At 37.8% G+C, this 18,846-nt stretch overlaps 1 long non-coding RNA gene across 3 annotated transcripts; it reads right to left on the bottom strand.

The window, feature by feature from the left end:
* Positions 1-2,740: 2,740 nt before the first annotated feature.
* Positions 2,741-13,087, bottom strand: LOC122046459. 3 transcript variants are annotated; one of them, XR_006130301.1, is made up of 4 exons: positions 12,398-13,087; positions 12,218-12,325; positions 12,034-12,120; positions 2,741-2,923 (listed from the first exon to the last, which is right to left on the bottom strand). It is a non-coding gene; the product is annotated as an uncharacterized LOC122046459 (long non-coding RNA). The 3 variants fall into 3 exon arrangements; XR_006130299.1 differs by lacking the exon at positions 2,741-2,923 and having other exon boundaries at positions 11,851-12,120; positions 12,398-12,470; positions 12,584-13,087; XR_006130300.1 differs by lacking the exon at positions 2,741-2,923 and having other exon boundaries at positions 11,851-12,120.
* Positions 13,088-18,846: the final 5,759 nt, after the last annotated feature.

Raw genomic sequence — 18,846 nt, 5'->3', positions numbered from 1 at the left:
ACTTCGACAATCATCAAAAAATAAAATGGTTCTGATTTTACTAGAATAGCACGAACCGTTGCTTTATCAATGAGAAGTGTGGACTTGGAAGAGATAGCAGACAACCCTACTTTTCCAAGTGTTATCGGCATCAGAATAATCTTCTTTCGATCCAGAACAAAGGAATAGGTATTTCAAAAACCATCATGGATGACACGCCGATCAAACTGCCACGGGCGGCCTAGTAGAAGATGACAAACATCCATTGGAACAACATCACAAGTTACCTCGTCCTTATAATGGGTGCCAATTGAGAAGGATATGAGGGCTTGCTTTGTGACTCGAACTTCTTGATCTTGACTCAACCACTAGAGTTTATAAGGATGAGGATGGATCGTCGTGGGTAGCTGCAACTTCTCTATCATGGTTATGGAAACAACGTTGGTACAACTTCCTCCGTCGATGATAATATTGCATACCTTCCCGGACACCGTCAACGAGTTTGAAAAATTCGCTCCTGTTGATCTTCTTCCTGAGATATTGCATTGGTATTAAGAGTCTTTCGTAGCACCAATAATGTACCTTCATCTGTGACTTCTTCTATCTCTTCGATGTCTTCATCCCACAATGGATTTTCAAATGTTGTGGCTTCCTCTTCTTCGACGACTTCGCGAATAATAACAGTGCGTCTGGTTGGACATTCGGCTGCCATATGACCAAAACCTTGACATTTAAAACACTTCTGAGCATGAATCACTTCTGAGGAAGATGCCTCTAACTTCCCTTTCCCTTTGTTTGCAGAAGAGGGAATCGGAAGGTCACGTTTAGGCAACAAACTCCCTTTGTTGAATGACGCCTTCGCAACAGATTTATGGGGGCTCTTCTTTGATAACTGCTTCTCAATCTTCTGGGCAAGTTTACATACATTGACAAAAGACCAATATGATTGAAGTTCAACTGCATCGGAAATAATACCTTTTAGCCCACTGAGGTAGCGAGCGATTGTTTGCTCGTCTTGCTCCGTAACATCACAACATAGCTTCAATTGTTCGAACTCATAAGTGTATTCTTCAACGCTACGATCTCCTTGTTTCAAATCATGGTACTGGAGAAATAAATCTTGACGATAATTTACCGGCAAAAATCTTTTGCAGAGTTCCCATCGCATCTTCTCCCATGTACGGATTTTGCTTTTTCCTTCTCGACGACGTTGATGATTAAGATTTTCCCACCACAAGCTCCCATATTTACGAAGCTTGAGGGCTGCCATTTTCACCCTCTTCTCATCAAAAAAGTCTTCATATTCGAACACTCGTTCGATAGTAAGCAACCAATCAAGGAATTCCTCTGGATCCATTTTCCCCACGAACTCTGGAACATTCACCTTCATCTCATTCGAATGCCCGGAACGACGCTCAATTCGTCTTTGCTGAGGAGACTCAAGACCACTTCCTCTATTGTGAAAAGGATTCACCTCTTCTTATGATGACTCACGGTCAAAGTTTTGACGAGAATGATTAACTTGCATTGTTTGTATTTGCTGCTGCAATTGTTGGACCTGCCTTCGCAAGTCCTTAATCTCGACATCACAAAGGTCATGCTCCTGAACCGCAGCTTCACCGTTAATCGGACGTCGACGTCGATTTGCCATCAACTTGGCTCTGATACCAAAATGATGCCAAACCGCGAGCACCAACCCCAAATCGGATACAGCAACACCACCGATTCTCGATTGATGGCAAGAAAACTAATGATCGGATACAGCACAAGCACCACCGAACTCTAGAATTTCTCCAATAAAAGATCTCTTAGCCTTTAGGAAGAGAAAATAGAACTTATTCTTTGAATATCCTTTCTTCACTCATTACATCTCCTTAAATACATAAACTTTGCTAACAACAAAGTTCAATTAAACAAGTGTGCATTTAAGTGCCATTAAACAAATACATGCAACTAGGGAAATGAAAAGGTTGCATTTTATTTTGACTAGGAGTGGCAAAGAGTCATTCTCCTTTCTTGGTCTTGAATTCATTGCAAGACTCTTGGTCTTCCTTCCAGTTAAGCAATGTTACGAATTGTTGGCTTTCAATCAATGAAATATCTTCCATAGGATCTTGACTTGCGCACTTCATATCAAAAAGGGACACATCAAAACTAGTTGTCCAAACCAGAAGGAAATGAAGAAGTAATAAAAGAAGAAGGCACTGCAGGCAATGTGGGATGAATCCTCTTCAAAAGATTTTGACGAAGATGTCGAACAGACGAGCTTCCTCGCACTTATGGCCCAAGAACAAGTCGACGAATTTGAAACCGAGAGCGAGTCAAAAACTGAGTCCGAGAAAAACCACGGATCCGTATCCGTATCCATTTCTGAAGGACCTAACCACATTGTAAGTTCTTCTCAAATAGATAAACTACATAACTTAGTAAATTATCTCATGTGCAAGCTAGCCAAATCTAACGATTGGGTCAAGTCACTCCAAAAGGAGGTAATTGTCATGCCCCAGGTAGCCCCTGCCTGAATAAAATTTCAGCAGCATCTCTCCTGTACGGGTGACAATCTGAAACTTTATACATTGCCCTCAGGGCCACATATACCTCGGCCAACACGGTCGGGACAATAACAATAATAAAAATGCAACAACCTAGCATCCATGTAGTTTAATAGTAAACAAACTAAAGCAGTGATAAGAAAACTCAAACAACCCTACTCAACTACACTCATAAAGCTCAAAACACGACGAAACAAAATCCACCCACCTCTTCTGCCATCCAGGCAGGCATATAGTAAAACAAATCCACATAAACTCATCGACAATATCCATAAAGTAAACTAATACAAGTCCAGATAGTGCAATAAGAAAATAAGAACCAAAAGTCTGAAACAACACATCCTCACGACCTATAGGGGACTAGCGACTGGAACTCTCCGGATAGCCTCAACCTGAAATGTAATAATAACCACGGGGTGAGTCAACTCCTCGCCGGGTAATATTGACATGCATAGTAAGAAAATAACAACTAGCAGTAATCATGCGTATAGTCTCCTGATATAAGAAAGATAAAATGCAACTGAATCAACAGGAAAAAACTGTACTAACCAGGACTTGGGTATAAGTATAACAAGGTCATCAGACCGAAAGGTATCAAAATCCTGTATCCATGTCAAACATATGCATCCAACCAATATGCAGCAAATAAATGCAGCAAACACAAGAAATAAATGCATCAATGCGTATGATGCCAATGACATGTCTTGGTCACCCCTGACGCCAGTCAACCATCTCACACATGATGGTGAGACCGAGTGGGTAGGGCTGTGACAACCGTGCACTCTGCCGTCACTGCTCCTGATGAGTGACCGAGTGGACGGGATGCTGTCAGAGTACACCTATCCTCCTACCCCAAATCATAAGTGGGGGAGCTCAATGCTCTCATCTCCCTGAGCCAATCCAGAGGAGGGATCTCTGACGTGCTACCACACTACGTCACGCTATCCATGAGTGGACCAGCGGAGCACCGACAGAGCACCTGCTGCAACACACTCTACCTAATAAAAACCACTAATCCATGAGTGGTTATGTGTGCAGATCCATGTAACTGGCGATGTGCTCAACAATAATGGAGCCGGCTATCGCACTGCATGCAATCATGCGAGATGGTGCATGACACTAAGCATAGAAAATATCCTGAACCTATCCATATATATAATGTGTACCCTAAAATAAATTTACCAAATCAATGGTCAAGGTACACAGGTCAGATAAGGTATCAAAACCTAGGTCCTGAACATAATAAAAACATGGTTGTGTCACTACCCCTATAAGCATGTATAATCAGGTAGGTACTAACATGAAGTACATAACAAATAAACAAAACAAGCATGTAACAGATTGGGTAGTGACGAACCGAAGCAGATAAGAAACATAATCATTGCTATTTATTAAAAACACTACTATGCATATCAAATGACATAAAGTCAAAGTACCCGCCGCCAATAGAAAGGTCCAAACCAGTCCAAATCCGACGTCGAGATTCTCGTCTCGCGTCAAGGTCCTGTGTCACCAATATACATACATTTTTATTTAGTTACAACTCAAATGCATAGCCAAATAAAATCCTTAAGGCTAAATTAGGGTAAACCCCTAATAAATCTAACCATCTAGTAATCCAAATTACACTAATGATCTACCACAAAGATCCATTACCTACTCCTTACCTCAATTCACAGCTCCCCCTGTTGATGTCGGATCAAAGGAAGCTGCTGGTTGTATCGCTGTCGGAACCAGAAACAGTTAGCACATACCAATCCCAAATCCATCTAATTAGGGATTCTAGCACTAATTTACCTAAATCCACATCTCTGGTGGAAGTGAACAAGAGTCTTTACCTACTTCCTCTTCTCCGATGATGGAAGCAAGTAAATCAAAGGCTAGTGAGGGCACTAGGTCAAAGTGGGAGGCCTCGGCAGAAACCCAGGGCAGTAAGCAGTGATTTGGGCACGGCTCGGAGACAGCGACGACGGTGGATCCAACACCAGGTCACGACCAAATGGAAGATGAACGCTTGACTCACGCTCCCGGCTCCCGGTGATCTAGGGCACGGGTCGGTAAGAAGAAGGCTCGGATGATAGATTCCTGGCGATCTCCAATGCCCGCGACCAGGAGAGGAGAGGGAGGATTCGACGCTAGGGTTCCTATGGCCGGCGGCAGCGCTGGGTCAGTGTCGGCGCACAGAGGAGAAGAGAATCGGCGGAGGAAGATCCGTGGAGAAGTTGGGCACGACGTCGAGGCTTAGGGGAAGAAGAGGATCGACGCTGAAAGGAAATAGGCACGGGTAAGGACTAGGGCACGCTACGAGGAGAAGGAATCGCCGAGTGGCGGTTAGGGCACGGGAGGAGATGGCGCGGCCAAGGTGTCGAGCACGCGAGGGATTCGGTGGGGAAAGAAGGAAATGAAGGAACAAAAGAAAATAAAGAAAAAGAAATAGAAAAAGAAAAAGAATTAAGAAAATAAACATTTCCTCGCTTAAATGGGTAGCCTAAGCAGGCTTTCCTGAGACCCAATATTTATCCCCGTAAACTCGTCTATACGAGTTCCAAAAAATTCCTAGAAATTTTTTAAAAATTTTGGAAAGTTCCCTTATGGTTATTCGCCCATTTTTGGTATTTTACAGTAATAGCCCTTAAGGAAGTGACTAACCCAAGCTCCCTAACTGAATCCATTCAGACTGGAACTTCAACTCAAGTCCAACAACTCGAGGAAGAAAATTCCAACCTGAAAAGTCAAGTCAAGGAACTAAAGGACACATTGGAACGGTTCACCTTGGGTTCCAAGAATCTTGATTTGATTGTTGGAAAACAAAGTCACACTCAATCGATCTGGACTTGGATATAAGGCTAAATACAAATTTAAATTGTATTTATCTCTTGTTAATCGAACAAATAGAACAATAGTCCAAGCATGGGTCCCCAAGTCTAACTTGATTAATCAAGTTGGACTTGGTCAATATTGGATCCCTGAGGATCAAATCCACTACCTTGATAGACCTTATTGAGGTTATGATCCAGGGGGACCCAATAGAAAGACCATTTTTATCATTAGATAGACTTGTTTGATGTTTGTTTTACTGTTCTTATTATACATGCTTAGAGTAGGGTAGATAAGGACTTAGACTTGATTCACACTTGACTAGTTAGACCTATGATTTTCAGAAATAAAATTAAATATTCAATTTATTTAAAAGGTTTTATCTAGAAATGGTTGATGATCTAATACCTAAGAAGGTCTAGTGCCTCGCCACAGCCTGGAAGCTAATTATTGAAATAAATATTTAATTGACTAACTATTAAACCTTACTCTAACTCAAATGTTAATCAATCCTTAAATGTTAATATAAATTGAAGATAAAATTAACCATCTCACAAAACCTATAAGGTTCCTTGATTGACAATCTAGAAAAGGGTGAGATAGACTTAGGTAAAAATTAGTTATACTCAATTCAAAATGAACCTCATTCAAACTTACCTAATTAAAACTTAATTAATTAAACAATGAACCTAATTCAAACTAAAATAATCACTACAACAAAAAAGCTAATAGACAACGCTTTTAAAGCGTTGTCTTTTTGCCTGAAAAAGCGTTGTTAAAGGCACTGTTGTAAAAAGTCTGCTCAACGACAACGCTTTTAAAGCGTTGTCGTTTGTACCAAAGACAACACTTTTGCAACGCTTTAAAAGCGTTGTCGTTTTATGCAAAGGCAACGTTTTGCAACGCTTTTAAAGCGTTGTTTTTGGTAGAAAAGACAACGCTTTTGCAACGCTTTAAAAGCGTAGTCATATTTTGCAAAGACAACACTATTACAACGCTTTAAAAGCGTTGTTGTTTTTTTACAAAGACAACACTTTTTGCAACGCTTTAAAAGCGTTGTCGTTTTAAAGAAAAAAAATAAAAAAAAAATATTTAAAAATCATTATTTTTATATTTACGAAACTATTATTTTTCTTTTACCATGTCTAGATTCGAATTTTACATATAATCAACTCAGTTAATGATTTCAAACTCATAAAAATAATAGAAATCTGACGTTGAAGTAATATTAATAATTAATTACATGAAAAGCTAGTAATTGCAGTGGAGATACACTTTGCATTTTGCATTTTGCATACACTTTGCATTTTGCATAGGAGACCACTACCAAAGGGCTTTCATTAACAATGGCTTTATCATCTTTATCTCTTTTTCTCTTTATTTTTATTGTATTTTATACATAGATTTTTATACATAGATTGAAAGGTTTATAGAGTAAGACAGAATGAATAAAGAGAAAATTTAACTAACGTATCAATCGTTGGAATGATAAACAAGTATCTATGTATTTGTTTCCCGAAAGTAGGAGTAATCCTCCCGTTGGAATGAGATCATCTCACTTGGTTACCAGGATTCATAAACTCTAGTACTTAAGCCTGGAGGTTTAGAGTTCGAATCCTGTGGGAGGCAAAAATCCACTGGCCAGGGGTGGGAAGACCTAGTGAGTAACGGCACGACTAAGGGTCGTCGGTCGACGACATGAGAGGTCGCCAAATGGGCCGACGACATAAGGGCCGACGGTCGACGACCCGAGGGTCGCCAAATGGGCCAAGAGGGCCGGGTCGTTACAATAAAAGGCGCCTTTTTATTGTAACGACCCGGCCCTCTTGGCCCATTTGGCGGCCCATTTGGCGACCCTCGGGTCGTCGACCGTCGACCCTTATGTCGTCGGCCCATTTGGCGACCTCTCATGTCGTCGACCGACGACCCTTGGCCGTGCCATTACTCACTAGGACTTTCCACCCCTGGCCAGTGGATTTTTGCCTCCCCCAGGATTCGAACTCTAAACCTCCAGGCTTAAGTATTAGAGTTTATGAATCCTGGTAACCAAGTGAGATGGTTACCATGTGATTTTTAATCATACCAGTTAAGTAGAGTTAGTAGTCAAGTAACGGTCATCCTTAGAGTGTAGTTGTAGTAAGAAGGGTGGTCGTTACAGTTGGTATCAGAGCAGTTCCCATTCTCCAGCATCACACATCAGCACCAACCTTGCCGTCTTCAAGTAAGAAAGTATTTAATTTTCTTTTATGCTTTCTTTATTATTTGCAGTATAGAGTATATGCTAATATGTGCTTAGGAAAGAAGAAAAATTCATGTTTTAATTTTCTATGTTGTGATACATATGCTTAGAGAGAATAGAGACAATTTTAGTTTTGTTTCTCGTATATTCATATATACGTAAGTATGTTTAGAAAGGATAGAGAAAATATCAGGTATTATTTTTGGCATAACTAGATGTTAAGATAGAGGACAAGACAGTGGGGAGTCAGAAGCCCCAGTTAAGTAATTAGAACTAGAAGGACAATGATAACAAGAAAGACCCAAGCAGGAAGACGTTCGGGTAGTCTGTGAATATCCAGAGGTATTTCTGGAAAAGCTACTTGGACTATCTCCCAACAGAGAAGTAAAGTTTGAAATTGAGTTGTTTCCTGACACCAGCTTAATTTCAAAAGCTCTGTATCGAATTTCTTTAGCAGAGCTAAAAGAGTTACAAGAACAATTTCAGGAGCTACTTGACAAAGGTTTTATCCGCCCTAGTCATTCACCCCAGGGAGCTCCAGAGTTGTTCATTAGGGAGAAAGACAGATCTATGCGGATGTGCATAGATTTTAGAGTGCTGAGCAAAGTAGTTGTTAAGAACAAGTACCCTCTTCCCCAGAATAAATGATCTATCTGATCAGCTAAGAAGGGACAACAGAGTTCCCTAAAATAGACCTGCGTTTTGGGGAACCATCAGTTGAAAGTGAAAGGAAGTGATGCACTCAGAACAGTTTCCAGGACCAGAAATGGACACTACGAATTTGTAGTCATGCCATTTGGTGTGACTAATGCACCTATGGTCTTCAGAGACCTTATAATAAGCCTTCTAAGGACCACTAATGGGTACGATTCGATATGAAGGATAGAGGACCGAGAAGTTAAGAGACTAAGGAACAAAGAGTACCATTAGTGGAAGTCATTTAGAACCAGAAGCATGAGGAAGTTACTAAGGAGCATGAGGACAGTATGAGATAGAAATGTCCAGAATTATTCTAAGTTCGAGGACGAACTTTTTATAAGGGAGGGAGAATTGTAACACCCCAAATTTCATGATTTAGAGTTCTAAAAGACCTTATTAAAATCTAGAAATGTTTTAGGAAAATTCTAGAGAATTTTAGAAATTTTTAGAGTATTTTTATGGAATTTTTGGAGTTCGTTTGGTATTTTTACCAAGAGGAAGAAGTTTAAAATAATAATAATAATAATAAAATATATATGTTAAAGCCGGGTTTTGAACCCAAGACCTCGGACCCAAACCAGGTTCTAATCGGATGCAGCCAACCAGCTGAGCTACACGATTTTTGTTAACCTTATATGGAGCGAAATATATATAAGCAGTATTTAGGAATGTTTAAATAAATTGAAAATAAAAGTGCGCGGATGAGGAATCGAAGCTGCGACTGGGATTTGGTTAAAGCCGGGCTGACCAAGTGTGCTAGCGATCGTTTCTTATTTAAAAAGGAGAAATATTCTATTTAAGAAGTAGTTAATGAATAGGAAATAAATAGGAAGGAAAAATGGTTGCAGCCAAGTTTCGAACCCATGCGCTAGGCCTTAAGCAGAACGCAGCCCACCAACAGACCAGCCGAACTTTTCTTAATAAAACCCGAATCAAGTTGTATTTAAGCAATAGTTAGTTAACAGAATATTAAAGTTATAAGAAGAGAACTTAGGTTTTCCCCGTGACAAAATCTTCTCCTCCCCTTTCTCTCGGCGACGGCGTTTTCTCTCGGGCGAAAAACGCAGCGAGCTTTAGGGCGTCTCCGGCGGCCGGCGAGCACCCTTCTCCGTGAGTTCTTCATACCTTTGTGATCCTCTCGTCGAGGAGAGCAAGAAGATACCAAGAGATCGTCGAGGAAGCATATATCCGAAGCCCTAGAAGCCTCCTTCTTCTCGGTTGTAAGTCCAAGAACAACGAGGTGAGTTGCTTCTCACCTGCAGTAGGAGTTGTTCCGAGCTTCGATTTGTTTTCATGGCTTTCGGATTTTCGTTCCTTTGAATTTCGAAGCATGTTGTAAGGTTTTTGGTCTTGATGTTCCACCGTGAACCCTAAAGAAAGAAGAGAAGGATTAGTGCAGTTTAAGCCTGAAGAACAGTTACAAATATGGTCCTAGATTTCCCGTAGTAGTGTTCTCTTATTAGTTGCATCTTGGTTTTTTCCTTGCTGTGCTACAAGGCATGTAGAATAGTTGCAATTTAAGTTCCTTTTTTTTTATTGTAACGACCCGACCCTCTTGGCCCATTTGGCGACCCTCGGGTCGTCAACCGTCGGCCCTTATGTCGTCGGCCGTGCCGTTACTCACTAGGACTTTCCACCCCTGGCAGTGGATTTTTGCCTCCCCCAGGATTTGAACTCTAAACCTCCAGGCTTAAGTACTAGAGTTTATGAATCCTGGTAACCAAGTGAGATGATCTCACTTGGTTACCAGGATTCATAAACTCTAGTACTTAAGCCTGGAGGTTTAGAGTTCGAATCCTGGGGGAGGCAAAAATCCACTGCCAGGGGTGGAAAGTCCTAGTGAGTAACGGCACGGCCAAAGAGTCGTCGGTCGACGACATGAGAGGTCGCCAAATGGGCCGACGACATAAGGGCCGACGGTCGACGACCCGAGGGTCGCCAAATGGGCCGCCAAATGGGCCAAGAGAGTCAGGTCGTTACAATAAAAGGCGCCTTTTTATTGTAACAACCCGACCCTCTTGGCCCATTTGGCGACCCTCGGGTCGTCGACCGTCGGCCCTTATGTCGTCGGCCATTTGGCGACCTCTCATGTCGTCGACCGACGACCCTTGGTCGTGCCGTTACTCACTAGGTCTTCCCACCCCTGGCCAGTGGATTTTTTGCCTCCCCCAGGATTCGAACTCTAAACCTCCAGGCTTAAGTACTAGAGTTTATGAATCCTGGTAACCAAGTGAGATCATCTCACTTGGTTACCAGGATTCATAAACTCTAATACTTAAGCCTGGAGGTTTAGAGTTCGAATCCTGGGGGAGGCAAAAATCCACTGCCAGGTGGGGAAAGTCCTAGTGAGTAACGGCACGGCCAAGGGTCGTCGGTCGACGACATGAGAGGTCGCCAAATGGGCCGACGACATAAGGGCCGACGGTCGACGACCCGAGGGTCGCCAAATGGGCCAAGAGGGTCGGGTCGTTACAATAATCTCACTTGGTTACCAGGATTCATAAACTCTAATACTTAAGCCTGGAGGTTTAGAGTTCGAAACCTGGGGGAGGCAAAAATCCACTGACCAGGGGTGGAAAGTCCTAGTGAGTAACGGCACGGCCAAGGGTTGTCGGTCGACGACATTAGAGGTCGCCAAATGGGCCGACGACATAAGGGCCGACGGTCGACGACACGAGAGATCGTCAAATGGGCCGCCAAATGGGCCAAGAGGATCGGGTCGTTACAGTCAAATTGATGGCCATTACATTACAAATGCAATGCTCTAAGCTCTAAGCTAAGCAAGCCCATGTAACACATAATGTAAGAGAAAATTAATATATAGAAATCTGGAAAACTACCAAATCTTACCTATTACTCAATCTTAGTTTAGCGATTTATTTTAGTTCTGTATTAATTACTTTAATAAATATTATAGAACTAACTATATTTATCCATATAGAGAGAATGAGTTAGAAAACTTCTAACCATAACTCTGTATATATATATATATATATGCATTTTTATTTTCCATATAATTTCTAGATAGATTATAGATATATAGTCCTTCGAATATATAGAAACAAGATGTTTTTGTCTTCTAGCTCACAAATTTTCAAATGCAAGTGTACCTAAACTCAATATAGCCCGAAATTCATATTTCTGGTACTTATGCAAACAAACATATATATAGCAGACTTTTTATTTCCCAAATTGTGTGCACAAATGATTTCATTTGTAACAATCAAATCATCAATTGGTCCACTTACTAGATTCTTCATAATTTAACAGAATGAAGTGTTTACATTTTTAATACTGCCACGATAGAGAATAGACATATATATCGTAGCTAAGAACATATGCATTATATCCCTTCATGTATACCATACTATTATTGTTGACGTGACAATATGATTCATCTAAACTTTCCAGGTTATTGAAATAACAGAAGAATTGAGCAAGTGGACTATCATATGGCTACAACTGATATAAAAAATTTAGCAAACAATTGTCAAAATTAGAAGCTCAGGGAGCACATCTCAGTATTTCTCCATTCTAAAATGCATTCAGTTTATATAATTCCGTTAATGACCAAGAAGACTCTTTATCACAGATTAAACTGAGAATAACAAACAAGGGTAGATTGCATCTCATAGCTGAAAATGGATTCTAAAGAAGCAAAAAGTTGCTTCTTGCTAAAGATAATGAACTTAATTACATAAACCTTAGCTAAAACAAGATAATGAACTTACATAAACTTGAACGCACCTACTCATAAATATGATCTTGTATACATTCTGCCAACTCCGATCGCACCTCATCAATTTCTTCTCAAGAATACTCTGCTTGTGTGAACTGTGAACATTAATGAGAAAAAAAAAATCAACATTGACTTTACATATTTTAAATAGTTTATTTCAAATAGTTTGAGACATAAGTAAGTAAACATTACTATAGATCGTAGTGAATCTCTTTCAATAATTTCAACTTCTTCAACAATTTGTCTCATAAATCGCATCACATAGTAACCACATTATTTGGCATCTTGTTGTCAAGGAGCCTATAAAAATTAGAGACAAATTATTAATGATAAACATACACATTAAAATATATGTTATAAGTAACTATTTACCTTTCACTTTGGACAAGCATTTCCTCAATCTCTTCTCATGTAATGCAACCATGTCCACCTTTAGCTCTATAGTCTGTGCCATTGAAACATACATTAGCATGAGTTCTATGAATAAGAATATGATTCTATATCCTCAAAGTCCTGAAAACTTTAGGAAATCATATCTTACACACTAGTATTAATTACCTCCATACAAACTCCTAGGTTGCAATAAGCAGAGGATGATTCTGTGTGTGCGAGAAGCGAATAATCACATGAAAACAAAGGGAACCAGTAAAACTATTATGAGATTAGTGTTGGTTATATAGTGTGCATGCAAAGTTGTTCCCATTGATTCCAGGAGTTCAGCAAGGGAATGAGAGCATCTTTGTTTGTTGCTTTTCTAAAGGAAAGCATACCTAGGAACAAGGCAACGAAAGGATCGAGGAGGAGGGGATTGTGCCGAGCTCAAGGATCAACGTTTGCTCTGAGGAAAAGAGAGAGGGGGCGTGGAGGGCATCTGAGATGTGGAGGTGGCCATTGACGAGTCCAAGCTGGCTTTTGGGATCTTTGAGCCACAAACATGGCCAGGAATGTCTGAAATTTGCAGCAGGCAGTGACGGTAAAAAAGAAAGGGAAAGATAAAGCGGCAAAAGGAAAAGAAGAGAGATCATCTCTGGCATGCAATTAGACCACGATGCAAGTTTGGTATTGATTAATCAATTTATATTGCTGATTTAGGACTCGAATATAATGGCAAGAAAAAGGACAACAACAAGGAAAATGAAACAAGACCAAAGAAGGGAGCTTGAGAAAGATCTCAAAATTTCACAAAAGGTCTCAAATTCTCACAAGTACGGAGTGCCATCACTATCCTCCGGAAGAGCAACCGGCAGCTCAGGGTTGTACTCCTCGTGGGAGGGAGAGTACGGAGGATGCGACTCCGATGGTTCCACAGCGCCAGACATAGGAATCGAAGAACCCCTTTCCTCGACGGTGGTGGTAGGAGACGACCAGGGCAACGAGTTGAGTGAGAGATCAGACCCTAGATCGCGACTGCGAGGTCGACGATTCTATCCTAAAACGAACGATCTGCGCGTATTGTGTCAAGATCAAAATGTGAATCGAAGACAGATTTCCACGGCGAAGAAGAAAACGCGATCGCATAACATGAAAGCGAGCTTGGATTAGGGAAGACTCACCAAGATTTGGGGGCGGAGTGGCGACGACTCGGTATTCGTACAGTGCCGCCTCCGTCACTGAGTTCCAGCCGCAATGGCTCACGAAGCCTCCCACCGCCCGGTGCCGCAGGATCTCCGCCTGCTCTACCCAATCCTTCACCACCATCCCCCTGTCCTTGATCTTAAGAAGTAGTGCCAGAGAGGGGTTTGCTGAGGAGTTGGATGGAGAAGGCCGCGTGAGATGAGGAGTTGGGAGAAGGGTTCGGGATCAAAAATAGTCGGAAGATAGGAGTTTGGAGAAGGGTTCGGGTTTTCTACTCCTTACCTAGATCCAACGGTTTGTATTAATCAAGATTTAGATCCAACGGTTTGTATTAATCAAGATTTAGATGAGATTTTAAACATAGACAACGCTTTTTATAAAACGTTGTCGTAGACACTAAAAATCAGTCTAATAGACAACGCTTTTTACGAAGCGTTGTCTTTGACCCATAAAAATCACTAATAGACAACGGTTTTTAGAAAAGCGATGTCTATTAATAAGAAAATAATGAAATAGACAACGCTTTTCACTAAAAGCGTTGTTAAAAAAAAAATAGACAACGCTTTTTATAAAAAGCGTTGTCGTTTAAGTGTTGTAGAATCCCAATTTTCTTGTAGTGAATTAATAAATAAACCTAATTCAAATTTAACCAATCAATAAACCAAATTCAAACTTAATCAATTAATCAACTAACTTAAATTAAAATTAATCAATTAACCTAATTTAAACTTAATCACTTAAAAGTTAAACTTAAATCTAACTTAAGTGAAACTTAATCAACCATCTCACTATCACCCATAGGTATGACATGATTGACAACCTAGATTGGGTGAGATGGAGAATAAGGGGTTAAACTTAATCTATCTTATAATCCTTTTAAATTGGATCCAAATTAAAAACTTTATGTGTAGGAATATAACAATTTGGACCAATAGATGTTGGATAGTGGATGCTTCAGACACATGACTGGAGACTGATTGAAGTTCACTAAGCTAAAATTCAAAAACGTAGGGCCAGTTGCATTTGGTAATAACGAAACACTTAAGGTAATTAGAACAGGTAATATCAAACTAAGTTTCGATTTTGTTATTCGAAAAGTTCTATTAGTTGATAAATTAAATTTTAACTTACTTAACATAAGTCAACTGCGTGACTCTGGATACTTAGTAACATTTTCAAACTCTGAGTGCTTAATTAAAAATATTGAAAATCCTAAAATTGCACTTAAGGGAATTAGGAAAAAGAATATCTACACAATTAACCTACCAACCTCCTCACTCAAGTGTCTTTTGACACAACAAGAGGAGACTAAATTGTGGCACGGAAGATTGGGTCACACTCATATCAGACTCATTTCAAAAATGAGTTAAAATGACTTAGTTAGAGATCTACCCAAATTAAAAAATTTAGAAAATATAATCTGTAATGCTTGTCAACAAGGTAAATAAACTAAGTCAACAAACCTAAATCGAACTAACTCAATACTTGAACTCCTACACTTAGACCTATTTGATTTACATGGAGCTAAGTCATTAAGCAGAAACCAATACTGCTTAGTCATAATTGATGATTACTCAAGATTTACTTAGGTAAAATTTCTAAAAACAAAAGATGAAACTCTTGAGATCTTTAAGACTTTTTGCAAGTTAATAGAAAATAAAAAAAATACCAAAATCAAAAGAATTAGAAGTGACCATGGAGAGGAATTTGAAAATCATAGGTTTAACAAATTTTCTCAAACTAACAGATACAATCATGAATTTTCATGTCCTAGACCCCCCCCCCCCCAATAAAATGGTCTAGTAGAATGAAAAAATAGAACACTACAAGAGGCCGCTAGAACCATGTTAAATGAATATAACTTAAATAACCAATTTTTAGCCAAAGCAATAAATACGACATGTTATTTCAAAATAGAATATTAATCAATAAATTTCAAAATAGAACTCCGTATGAAATATACTATAATAAATTCCTAATTTAAATTATCTAAAAGTATTTGGGTGTAAAGTTCACATACTAAACACTAAAGACTATTTAGGTAAATTTACATCAAAATCAATAACAGAAATCTTTTTAGGGTACTCCACAACCAGTAGGGCTTATAGAGTTTATAACAAAAATACCCTAAAAGTTGAAGAATTTTTTATGAAGAAAACAACCTACTTGACCTAATCAAAGAAAATAATCAAATTATAAGAAATATAGAAGATGATGAAAGTAGACTTGAGTTAAGTAAATCACAAGAACCAATTGTTGACCCCAACATAAGACCTTCTAGAATAAGCTCCAAACACCCATCTAACCAAATTTTGGGTGATCCAACCCTAGGAGTTCAAACTCGATCTTCATATAGAAACCTAAGTCAAATAGGTCTAATTTTCAAAATTGAACCCAAGACTATAGAAGAAACCCTACTTGACCCAGATTGGATAATTACAATGCAAGAGGAACTAGCTCAATTTGAAAGAAACCAAGTCTAGGAACTTGTACCTAAACCCACAAGTAAATCCATAATTGAAACTAAGTAGATATTTAGAAATAAACTAGATGATAAGGGTGAAATAGTAAGAAACAAGGCTAGACTAGTAGTAAAGGGGTTCAGCCAAGTAGTAGGATTAGATTATGATGAAACCTATGCACTTGTGGCTAGACTTAAATCCATTAGCATGCATAGGTAGTACATAAAGGATTCAAGTTATACCAAATAGATATAAAATCCATATTCCTAAATGGGTTCATCAAAGAATAAGTTTATGTAAATCAACCCCCAGGATTTGAGAATTTAGACCACCCAAACCATGTCTTTAGGTTAAAGAAAGCCTTATATGGACTAAAATAAGCACCTAGGGTCTGGTATGAACGACTATCAACCTACCTAATATCCAAGGGGTTTAACCAAGGTCAAATAGATCAAACTTTATTTGTTAAAACCTTAGAAAAAGATATTTTTATAGCTTAAATTTATGTAGATGACATAATTTTTGGCTCAACCAATACTAAATTTTTAAAAGAATTTACTAAATTAATGGAAAGTGAATTTGAAATGAGCCTAGTAGGAGAACTTAATTTTTTTCTTAAGCTTACAAATAAAACAAACAAAAGAAGAAATTTATATTTTTCAAACAAAATATGATAAGGAATTAATTAAAAAGTTTGGAATGAAAAATTCCAAAAATATAAATACCCTAATGACAACTAATGTTAAAATTGACTTTGATTTAGAAGGAAAACCAGTAGACTTAAAATATTATAGAAGTGCAATAAAAAGTATACTATACCTAACTGCAAGTCAACTTGATATTTTATTTATAGTAGGTATGTGTGCTAGGTGCCAATCTTGCGCAAAAGAATCATATTTAACTAATGTAAAAAAGAATACTTAGATATATTAAGGGAACCCTAAGTGTAGGACTTTAGTACCCTAGGACTAGCACATTTGACTTAGTTGAGTACTCTAACTCAGACTATGTTGGGTGAAAACTAGATAGACAAAGTACAAGTAGAAGCTGCCAATTTATAGGTTAGTGCTTAGTAAGCTGGTCAAGTAGAAAGTAACATTGTGTTACCTTATCCACTACTGAAGCAGAGTACATAGGAATGGGAGAATGTGCATCTCAATTACTATGGATGATGCACACTTTAAAAGATTATCAATTAGAATATAAAAATACAAAAAATTTATTGATAACACAAGCTCCATCAATTTAACAAAAAAATCTAATCTACAACTCAAGGACTAAACACATAGAAGTCAAACATCACTTTGTAAGAGATCATGCAGCTAACGGTGACTTTGTACTTGACTATGTTGAGTCTAAGTCAAATATAGCTGACATTTTCATAAAACCCTTACCTGAACTTGAGTTCAGTGCACTTAGAAGATAATTAGGTATGTGCTTAGTAGAATAGATTCTAAAACTTTCAAAATCATTTCTTTTATAGTATTGCTTTTTCAAAAGTTATGATTTTTTTAATCAGCTTGTTTTTAAAATTCTAAGAAAAATTACTTTATTCAAAATTCCTAATTTTACTAGTATTTTCAAAAGATTGGACTTAGCTTAGGTATCTATCCCCTAGAAAGCATGTACTTATAGGTTTCAGCCAAAGAATCTCACAAGCACACTAGGAATACCTAACTTGCATACGAAAAATACTTAGAATAGAGTGAGATACATAGGGTACTGCTTGGACTTCAGAATACTTATGTATGTGCATCAACATAAGTCTGGATAATAAATACCAAGTTAAATTGATCAAGTTAAATTATCCATTTTAGTCAAACTAACTGGAACACTTGCTTAACATGACTAACCAAGTGAAAGCTACTACCTCATGATAAACATCTAGTAGCTAAAGATTAGACATTTATTTAAGGAAAGTAGATGTTCGTTTTGAAGATTTTATTACCTTGAACTCTCATGCTTGGAGTCTAGGACCCTAAACTTAAAACACTTAATTATATTTTTTTAGGGAATTAATCAAGGGGGAGTGAAAGGAGTTAAAGCACTAAATTTTGTTTGGGTTAAATATTCTCTTAAGTTTTTTCAAAATCTCAAATATCCTTTTAAGTTTTTTTTTAAAGTTAAGTTTTTTTAAGGTTTAACTATTTTTTGAAAATAATGTTTAACTATTTTTGAAAAGTAACTTTAAATATTTTATTTGAAAAAGGAAATTTAAATATTTCTATCTAGAAAAATATGTTTTTAAAAAAGTATTTTTAACTAAATTTTTATGTATTTAACTAAGTTTTTTTTTTTCAAAAAAGCTAAGTACTTAACTAAGTTTTTTTAAATCTTTTTAAAAAGTTAAGTACTTAACTAAGTTTTAATAAAGCTAAGTATTTGATAAAGTATTTTTAAATATTTTTGAACGAAATCATTTTCTTAGCTACGTATTTTTACAAGGGATTCTTTTAAAAGCTTAGTCATTTTCAAAGCTTAAATTTAGCTAAGTTTTAAATCACTCTCAAAACTTTAAAATTTGCTAATTTTTTCTTAATTAAAGTCTAGTTTCAAAAGCTAAAGAATTTAGTTAATTTTTTTTTCCAAAATCTAAGTATTTAGTCAAACCTTTTAAGATAATCTTTCAAAAGCTTAAGAAAATCCTTTAAAAGCTAAGTATTTAGTCAAACATTTTAAGAAAATCTTTCAAAAGTCCTTTTAAAAGTTAAGTATTTAGCTAAACTTATTAAGAAAATCCTTTCAAATGCTAAAGTATTTAGTTAAATTTTTTAAGTACTTAAC

The sequence above is a fragment of the Zingiber officinale genome, chromosome 2B (genome assembly GCF_018446385.1).
Source record: "Zingiber officinale cultivar Zhangliang chromosome 2B, Zo_v1.1, whole genome shotgun sequence".
NCBI classification, from domain to species: Eukaryota; Viridiplantae; Streptophyta; class Magnoliopsida; order Zingiberales; family Zingiberaceae; genus Zingiber; species Zingiber officinale.
This window is presented reverse-complemented; position numbering and strand designations above follow the sequence as displayed.